Source organism: Nicotiana attenuata, unplaced genomic scaffold (genome assembly GCF_001879085.1).
Source record: "Nicotiana attenuata strain UT unplaced genomic scaffold, NIATTr2, whole genome shotgun sequence".
Classification (NCBI taxonomy): Eukaryota; Viridiplantae; Streptophyta; class Magnoliopsida; order Solanales; family Solanaceae; genus Nicotiana; species Nicotiana attenuata.
Window position 1 is genome coordinate 327,310 of NW_017670521.1, and position 10,620 is coordinate 337,929.

The 10,620-nt window shown below is 36.1% G+C and overlaps 1 long non-coding RNA gene across 1 annotated transcript; it reads right to left on the bottom strand.

Moving 5' to 3' along the window:
• Positions 1 to 8,612: 8,612 nt before the first annotated feature.
• On the bottom strand, positions 8,613 to 10,614 carry LOC109240511. Its single transcript, XR_002070087.1, has 2 exons — positions 10,250 to 10,614; positions 8,613 to 8,987 (listed from the first exon to the last, which is right to left on the bottom strand). It is a non-coding gene; the product is annotated as an uncharacterized LOC109240511 (long non-coding RNA).
• Between the last annotated feature and the right edge of the window lie 6 nt (positions 10,615 to 10,620).

Genomic DNA, 10,620 nt, shown 5'->3' on the forward strand with positions numbered 1-10,620 from the left:
AAAGGAATTGATTCTGTCGGGTGCCTCGTCGAGAGGGTATTCATGCGTTATAAGATTTATGAAGTTGATTATATTCGAGACCAAGTCAGAGCGGGTGGCTCTCAGTAACGGTCCTAATGGATTCAAAAGAGGTAAAGTACGGTGCCTAATGTTTTCGAGCCTATAAGTACAGTTAAGAATCAAGCTTTTGCAGCAGCTTACGAGTGGAGGCCCAGAATGTTCTATGACGTTTTGACTTGCAGTATAGCTCTTGAGAGAAAGATGAGAAAGGACTTCGAATTCGTAGAAGGATTTGCAGAATGGGCATATCAGTTGGGGGTGCGAATGTGCGCACAAGGAAGGTATGAAATGGTTCAAGGAATTTGAGACAACTTGGTTTCGTGATTCAAGGTCACTCGAGATGAGTGCAGATGGAGTATGTTATGTGTGGATGGAGTTAGTATTATCTCTAAGGCAATCAAGGATAAATTGGAAGAAGGTAGATTGATTGGCCATAATTGAATTTGGCATATTAGTGTTAGTGATCAGTTTCCTCAGCGTGATCGAGTTATGCAAGTGAGTTGTGACGGTACGTATCAGGCTTGTCAGCCGCTGTAATTGATGTTATTCAGAAGCATTCTACTATTATGGCTTGTTGTGTGGAAGCAGATTCCGGAAGGGCTATGGTGGCTCAGACCACTACTTAGAGATTTGCATATTCTATGGTTATGAAAATTCGCATGTGTGCTGCTATGGTTCTCCTGAAGTGAGTTAAGTGGAAAGCTTTTATGTGGTGAAATGTCAATCTAACAGTGGTCCCGAAGCTATGATGAGGAACGAGTTCTATCATATATTGGCATGTTAAATGCAGCAAGTGGTATGGAATTTGAAGTGAAGATCAAGGTAACAGTTCGGTGTTGACAAGGATGTCATGAGCTCGGATGAGCAGGAGAGGAGTTTCGTTGTTTAACGTAAGTTGGCTTTGTCATCAGTGTCACCTGAGATAGGTTGTTTGTAAAAAGGGCTTTGCATCCTGGTTAATGATTCTTGATCGCTTTTCAGCGTTAAGGGCGGCCGGTGGTTTGGAGGTACGACCCAGTTATTTGTTATGGTAGGTTATGGGAGTGTGTCCCACAAGAAGATTGTATAAGTGTGGCAGGTAGTCACTGGATTGATTAAAGACTTAAAACAAGTATGGAGGTTGTGATGATATTGTTGATTTGAGAATATATGCCTGGAGGGCACTCAGTTTATGGAGTTGTGGACTGCGGAGGATTTCTCCTGTTGTGATAGTTGTTCTTGTGCGTTATGAGAAAAAGGGAAGTTAGTATGGACCTTTGAAAGGTCATTGGACTAGTTTGGTACGATCAGAATCGGCTTGAGGTCGGTGGATGGATTCAAATGTGAATATGGGCTCTATATCAGGCCAAACGTGTTCATTTCAGTAATGTGCTCCTTCTGGAGGAGTAGTCAGGGTGTTATTTCGCTGTCAGATATTTCGTTTAGTGATACGTTGCGCCGTGTGAGTTGTGAGACGTCTTGAGAAATTGCTTATGTGTTGAGGATCCGCGTAGAAATGGTGTTATATGAGAAAAACGGCTCCTGAGATTTCAGATTGTATATCGCACCTTAGTTGTGCTTGAGTTGTAGCTTATGGCACTATATGTCTCCATAGGGATGGTATTATGCACCTAGCGTGCTTGTGACTGATAGTCGGTATCTTGCTGTAATGAGCAATTTAGCTCGATGTATATCTCCTTATGTGAGTTCTATATGTGGATTCGGGTTGCACACTGCAACAGTGTGATGATGAGCACGGTTCCCTATATCTGTTTTTATGTGTTTCATTTCCTATTTTTCTGAGGAAAGCTCGTATTAGCTGTGAGCCCGCATCGCATGTATGATTTGCGAGCGGGATGTCTGTTTAGAATGTTGCCCGCGTCGCATGTATGATTCGTGAGCGGGGTAATTGGACTTCCTTTTCAGAGTTCGTTTTCATTGTAGCGCGTTCGAATTGGTAGCCTATTGGCACATTGCGGCATCATATGTGGCTTTTGATTATGTCCGGGTGGCTTATTGCCTGAGCAGTTCGTACTGGGTGAGACGAGATTATTGGAATTAGGATCAGTGCAATCTGACTATATGAAGTACATTAAGGAGCTAAGACCATTATTTGGTTCAGAATGAGGTGATGGTTATTGTCAGGAGTATAGACCCAAATGATTGGTTGATTCGGCAGTTGATTATGAATTTCTGCACATCTCTTCCGTTGTGGCGGTATTGTAAGAGTTAGAGTAAGACCTGTGTATGTCATGGGGTGCAATGGGAGCATCAGATTCATGGAATTTCGACTAAGTTGATCAGAAAATGTTATTGTGATCCGGTGAGTAAAATGATGCAAGGTGTGAATTCAGCAAAGTTATGCAGTCATGTTTGGGTACAGCGTGTAGTGATTGATACGGTGTTCGTATGTTGGAAACAGGCCTGACAGAGAATTCCGGATGTTGGAATTAGGCTCTAAGGCCTATCTGCTCGAATAAAAGGGAATATCTTCAGAATTGATCTAGCTGATGTGCTCAACTGAGTTCTGGTAGCACGGGAAGGTGCATGAGGAGTTAACCAGTGATTTCGGACTACTTCAGTATAGTTCTCAGCACGTTTGAGGACGAACATATGTTTAAGCGGGAGAGAATGTAACGACCCGACCGGTCGTTTTGAGTTCTAGCGCTCCGTTCAGCAGCCTGAGGCCGTGAGCAGCTTCATTTCAGGTATTGTGGCTTGTGCGCGTGGTCGGAATTGAATTTCGGGAAGTCCAGAGTTGATTTGGAAAGAGAATTCTCATTTCGGAAGCTTAAAGTTGAAAGAATGAACTAGGATGGGATTCTGGAGTAAACGACCTCGAAATCGGGATCTGAAGGTTCCAGCAGGTCCGTATGATGATACCGGACTTGGGCGTATGCCCGGTGCGGGTTTTGGATAACCCGGGAGCGTTTTGGCGCCTATTGTGGAAATTAGCATTTTTGAAGAAATTTCTTAAGTTTGGTTTGAAGTGCATTTCAGTGTTATCGATGTCCGTTTGGGATTCCGAGTCTGAGAATAGCTTTGTATGGTGATTCTGGAGTTGGGAGCGCAATCGGAAGTGAATTCGGAGGTCCGTAGGTCATTTTGGAGCCATTTGGCTAAAGATAGAAATTTAAAGGTTTTGAGAAGTTTGACCGGAGGTGGACCTTTTGATATCGGGGTCGGAATGCGATTCCGGAAGTTGCAGTAGGTCCGTAATGTCGGATATGACTTGTGCGCTAAATTTGAGGTCAATCCGACGTGATTTGACAGGTTTAAACATCGGAAATACAAGTTTGAAATTTTGAAGTTCATTAAGTTTGAATTGGAGGTCAATTCATGATTTTAGCATTGTTTGATGCGATTTCAGGCCTCGAGCAAGTCTGTTACTCTATATTTCTTCCATGTCTGTTATGTACTTATTTATGTGCCTTACATACTCGGTACATTTTTCGTACTGACGTCCCTTTTGCCTGGGGATGCTGCGTTTCATGCCCGCAGGTCCCGATAGACAGGTCGAGAGCGCTCCAAGTAGGCTATCAGTTCAGCGGAAGATGTTGGTGCACTCCATTTGCTTCAAAGTTGCTTGTTTGGTTGGTATGATTTAGACGTGTATTGTTTGGTGGCGGGACTCTGTCCCGACCTTTATGAAAATTTCATATTCTTAGAGGCTTGTAGACAGATGTCATGTACGTAAGATATTGTATGGCCTTGTCGGCCTATATTCAAGGTACGAGTGATTATTTTGGGCTTGTAGGCCCGTATGTCCAATGTATAGAGTGGTATTACATGTTGTATCCTACCTATTTCACGGCAACCTCTCCGGCTCAGTTATTTATGATAGTATGACATGAAAAGATACATTATGTTGGTACTCGGTTGAGTAAGGTACCGGGTGCCCGTCGCGGTCCATCGGTTTGGGTCTTGACAAAAAATCCATAATCCATAATCCAAAAAAGAAAAGAAAAAAAAGAACACTTTTGAGCCAATTCCATTAAAAATAACTGTCGTATTTTTAGAGAAAAAAGATGCTCGATATTGACAAACTTAAAGGACTGAGATTACTGGAACCGTCGAACATATAAAAAAACGTTGTTAAACCAGCACATAAACACAAGGGACTACTTTTATTATTACCATTTATAGGACACCATATTTATTTTTATCATGATTAATTGAAATAATTTTTTGTATGCTCTAATTAAACTAATTTTATTTCAAAAATAATAATAATCAAGGTCTGGATTAACTGAAAATTAGATATACTGACCACAGTAGTTCAAACTTCAAATTCTGCCATTCATTTGGAACCTGGGAGTATATAAATTGAGTTGGTTTAGAAGTGAAAATTTTGATATCTTAAATATAATGGAGACAAACCGCTTGTATTTTTGAATTCTTCGGTTGATTATGGGGTGATCCGGTGCACTAAGCTCTCGTTATGTGTAGGGTCCGGAAAGAGCAGTAGCTCAAGGGTCTATTGAACGGAAAAAGGATTCAAAATGCTCCCAAACTATTGGAAAAGGTTTAAAAATACCCTTCATCCACCTATTGGGCTAAAAATACTCCTCCATCCACTTTTTTGGTTCACTTATGCCCTTTGACCGTTAGGTCAATGCCAAATTAAAAATAATAATTATTCTTTTTGTAAAACTTAAAAAAAATATTTTGCAAATTATTTTTGATTTTTTAAACTAATGCACCAATAGTCCACTAATTTAGTAAAGTCTTCTTATTTTTTTCAGTTTTTACAAAAAACAATTCAGTTTTTACAAAAAAAAATATTTTTTTTTTGTAAAAACTGAATTTTGTTTTTGTAAAAACAGAAAAAAAAATTTTAATAAAATATATTTTTTTCATTTTTCAGTTTTTTTAAAGCATTTCGTTTTATTTTTGTTTTTCAGTTTTTTTTAAAGAAAAAATATTTTCGTTTTTTTTAAAAAAACTGAAAAAAAATATTTTTCAGAAACAAAAATATTTTGTTGAAAATATTTTTTTCTGTTTTTACAATTTTTTTCAGTTTTTACAAAAACAATGCTTTTAAAAAAACTGATTTTTTTTTTGTTTGTAAAAACTGAATTATTTTTTGTAAAAACTGAAAAAAGAAGAAGAAGACTTTACTAAATTAGTGGACTACTGGTGCATTAGTTTATAGAGAAAATTTTTGTAAAATATTTTTTTTTTTAGAAAAATAATAATTATTATTTTTAATTCAATTTTGACCTAACGGTCAAAGGGCATAAGTGAACCAAAAAGGTGGATAGAGGGCCATTTTTAGCCTAATAGGTGGATGAAGGGTATTTTTAAACCTTTTCCAATAGTTTAGGAGCATTTTGAACTCTTTTCCGTTTATTGTATGCAGTCTTACCCTACATTTATGCAAGAGGTTGAATAGCAAGTTTTACAAATTATTTTGATGAAAAAAAATTATTTGCGACTATATGTCTTTTTTGTCCTTGTCAAACTAGTATCTCAAATCGAAATCTTTGATCTATACTTTGGACATACCAATCTAGTATTGAGTCATAAAAATCTATTCTTATCTCATGAAATTGTAGAATATATAAATTCTTAAGTGAAGATAAAACAAATTATTGTTCAATTTTGCACCAAATGTTTGTTGGAAAAATTTGATGATTATGAAGAATAAAAGGTTTAGCTTGAGGCATGTTAAAGACATTGTCCTTAAGGATATTTCGCCTACACCGAAATGAATAATATTTGGCGTATCCCCCAGGATTCAACAAGCTCTTCTAGTATAACTAGGAGCAGAAACAACAAAGATTGTATAAAGGAAAACCCAGCACAAGAGGAAAAAGGAGAAAAAAAGTTTTATTTTTTGCCCTCTATCACATAATGAACACAAGAAAACATCTATATATGTAGTCCAAAAATGAAATGGATATCTAATGTAAAAAACGTTAAAATTCATTTAGTATTCAAATGTCAAAACATTAAATCATTTTTAAGTTATAGATTCCATAAGTTAATCACTAAATGCTATTAACGTAAAGCTCATTTAAAGCCAATAGAAATGGTATCCAAATTAATGTTAGGAAACGGTTATCCAAGATCATTTTTTATCAGATTCAAAGTTATAAAAAATAACTGATTTTGTAGGAAACGGTTATCCAAGATCATTTTTGATCAGATTCAAAGTTACAAAAAATAACTGATTTTGATAGCTATTTAATGTTAATAAAATATTATATTTAAATTGATTGGTCATATAAAGACACATTAAAAGAATGAACCTAGACATCAATTTAAATATTCTTTTTGAGATATTAAAAATATATTTTTTAACAATGTATATAAAAAAAGAGAAGGTTGTTCTTGTAAATAATCTTTACACTATTGCTATTAATGGAGTCTGTCACACCTCCTTTTTCCCGAGGGGATAGGGAGCTTTTCCAATTAAAGTGACATTAATCGAAATGGGATTATTTATTCATTCCAAAGTTGCTACTTGGGATAATTATATGGTGTCCCAAGTCACCAATTTATTTTAAATCCAAAATCGAGGAAAATTTGACTCCGTTTAAAGTCTGCAAAACCAGAAGATCGGGTAAGGAATTATGTTAACCCGGGAGAAGGTGTTAGGCACTCCCGAATTTCGTGGTTTTAGCACGGTCGCTTTAATCATACCTGGCTTAATTAAATTGTTTAATTACTCATTTTAAAACCTATGTACATTTACCTTTTTACCGCTTTTAATTATGGCGTTTATGGATTTAATCTTTGAAACAGATTACATGTGTGTAAATCCACTTTGTTCCGGGCGCTAAAATCATGTCATGCGAATGTGTACACAATTAGTCACGCTTTATTAATTTAAGATTGTTTGGCCGAAGCTGCACGAATGCATTCCTCGATTTAATTTTGGAAATCGTAATTATGTCACGCGAACGTGTACACAATCACAATAATAATTTAAGCCGCGTCTTAGAGCATTTCTACGTGTATTCATTTTCGAAATCGTAATTATATCACGCGAACATATATATAATCACAATAATTCGATAAACGCGTGCCTAAAAGAAACCATTCTACGGATGTTCAAAAGTCACACCGTTTAGCTTCCTAATTTCAAAGTCATATTGAAAAGGTTCATGTGGATACAACATTTTTAGGCAGAAAGCATACAAAGAAGCTAAGACTTTGATTAGTTACCTCCTACACCAAAGGATAATACCTTATTTATTTTAAATAAATACTCTTTCAAAAAATTATATTTCATAACTACCGTTTGCTTTTTTATAGCCAAATATCTATTTATGGTTACCTCCTACCCTTAAGCCATAAAATAAGCTTTGTATTATTTTTCTCTCTCCACTCAAATTTCTCCTATCCCTAACCAAAAGCTTCAGCCGAGGACCCCTAAAAAAGCTGCTCACCCCCAATTTCTCACCCACTGGCAGCCCCATCTCGTTCTCATTCTCTTCAATGGAGGATAGATCTCCTCCTTCTTGAGAGAGCAGCAGCCGTCCTTCCCATTCCCCTTCTCCAAGAACGCCCAACCACCGTCACCGTTTCGACCGTGGCCGTTATTCATTGATATTGCCGCCCTCAGCCTCCTAATCTCATTCTTTGACGCAACGTATCTGATCAACAAAAACCTCTGTTATTTCGCCGGTAATTACGTGCTAATCGTCGGCAACCAGAGGCAACGGTGACGGCGAGCGAGGACTGTATACTGATGATGCTTCAACGAGACGACATTAGGGTTGTTCTTGAACAAAGACGACGGAGTTGGGGGCTGAGCAACTTGAATTTTCTATTAATATATTTTTAATGTATCTCGCTGTATTTTATTATATTCATTGTCTTTTTTTTCATTGTATTTCAATGTATCCCGCTGTATTCTATGTATTTCATTGTATTCATTGTCTCTCTATATTCCATGAATGTATTCATATATTTTTTTAGTTAATATAATTTATGTATTCAGATGTATTATATAATTTCTCTGAAGATTGTTATGTTTTTGGGGTGTTTTTCGATTGAGAATCTTTTTTATAAATGAAAATACAAAATTTGTGTGTTATAATTGAGTTTGTTGAGTTATATTAGAAGTCTATTATGCTAATTTATTCACTTTCCGTTTAAAAACAATGTAATCCCCTGTTTCACGCCGTGAATACAGTCGAATACAATAATCTGTCCAGGTGTAATCCCATGTTTCACGCCATGAATACAATCGAATACACTCGAATACAAAAATCTGTCCAGCTGTAATCCCCTGTTTCACGCCTAGAAATGCTACTGTATTCATGAATGCAGTAGCTTAAATACATCGAATACACTCTAAAAATTCTGAAAACGTAACTATAGGAAATAATATAGTAAATGGTAGTTACAACTAGCTAATAACCACTACACAGTGGTTTATGAAAGTTTCTCTTAATTAATCCACATATAAAGGGGAAACAAGTGGGCTTTTGGGTAAGAAAAGCCCAAATGTCCCAATTCTTTGTAAAAGGGCCATCCTGTAACATTGACAAACTCCTAGGAAGGCATTTTCGAGCCTAGATGGCTATATAATCTAAGATTCATGGTTTATCAAAATTGAGTTGAATAAACTATCATAATTTCAGAATCAGAACAGTGGAAGACAAAATATATGTGTTCAATGTTGAAACGAAACAGAGATATAGACATAGGAATGGATCCTCCTATTCTAGCTTTACATAAACAGCCTCACATTCACTTTACTTTGAAATTGAATACTACTGCAACTACTTTTATTACATAAATGAGCACAAATAAATCATCACACAATAAATTAATTTTACAAGAACAACCTGAATTCTAAACTGGAAGAATCATTTCAACTATTTTTAACTACTAAGACAACAAATAACTTTATGCCGGTTTGAACTCCGAATCCATTTAGCCATAATCAAAATCATAAGGTGCTGCTGATGCTTTTCTAAACTCAAAGTGACCTGAAAATTTCCAATCTGATTTTAACTTTAATTGAATAACTAATCAATTTCAAAATGCCAACACATGAAACATTAAGACATGGCAGAAAATTTCAGCAACAGTTCTCAAATAAGCTAGCCTTTGTACATAGGACTATACTAGATGTAATCACCAAAACAATTGAAGGTCAAGCCAAATTAGCAAACATCATTAAAGAATACTTTCACATACATAAACAAACTGCAACTCATATCATTAGAATAATCTGGCATTAGTTACATGACTTAGCATGAATCAGATTTTCATACCTGGATAGCAGAAAAGAAGAACACAAAGAAAAATAAATCTCTGAACAACTAGAAAGAGCAGCAACAAGAAACAAAATCAGCAACAGAAAACCAACAGCAATAAGAATCAGCAGCAAATGAAGCCAAGAAAACCCAACTTCAAACCCTAGAAAAGATGAAAAGAGCTTTCTTTTTAAAAAAAAAAATGTTTTCTCTAAAACTCTAAAGCTGGAATCCCAGAAGGTTTTTTTTCTACTCAAAATGAAGATGAAAAGAATGGAATCCCTGAAAATGCAGTCTATTAGTGTCTAAAACCAGTCTCCAAATGAAGAGAATAGGAAATTTTCAGAGTGTTTTTCCGTGTATAATCCATATCCAAAAATCTGTGTGTAGGTCTATCTGTGTGAGTGATATATGGCTCTTTATATAGAATATAAGAGTGTGCTTTTGTGAGAAAAAATCAGAGGGGTGTGAGGGAATCTTTTGGGAATTCTATCAGCTGAAATTTTGGGAATTCTGTTTATACAGATCTTTCTCATGTATTTTAGGTCCATTTACTTCTGAACATACTTGTTTTTTAACCCAATCTGACCTAGTTTTAGTTATTTTATTACACTTTAGTCTTTTCTCTAGAAACTTCCTAGACAATTCAAGACTTAGACTCCTTGATTTTGGTTTCCAATACCCCCCCCCCCCCTAAAATTTCTGTTATTACCCTTTCACTCTCCCAGATTCCAATTGTGCATTCTAAACATCAACAAACAAATAATTGAGGCAAAGGAAATCAGAGATAAAACAAAGCAGAATTAATTCTATTAATTAAAACCAAAGTAAATTATTGAGTTAACTATGATTGATTTAATTAGTCTAAACAACACGATCAAACTAAACAATCAGAAACAATTAACAAAACAAATCAAAAACTAAATCTAAACGATGATTTCTGAACAGAAAAGAAAACAAACAAACAAAAAAACAAAAGAAGAAGGGTATACTGATTTTGGGCCGGAAACGTGACGACGAATGAAGTAGACCGACGAAACGATGAAAGTGATGAACTCTGCTGGTCAGCAGTGACTTGCCGGAATCCGGCGAACTTCGAAATAGGCCGAAAATGACACTAATCGATTGTTCTTACTGAGAACAATCGATTGGCATAAATTTCGGCTCGAATCAAGCCTTGAAAACCATTAAAATCAGAAAGAGGAACGGATTAGGGTTTTTATTTCTTTTTGGAATCTCAGATTTGAAATTGAAGAAAATGGGTGGGGATTTGGGGAAATTGGTGGTAGGATAGGGATGAGGGGAGGCTGGAGATTGTGTGGTTAAATTTTGGGGTGGTTTGGGGTGTCACCGCCGCCGTGGG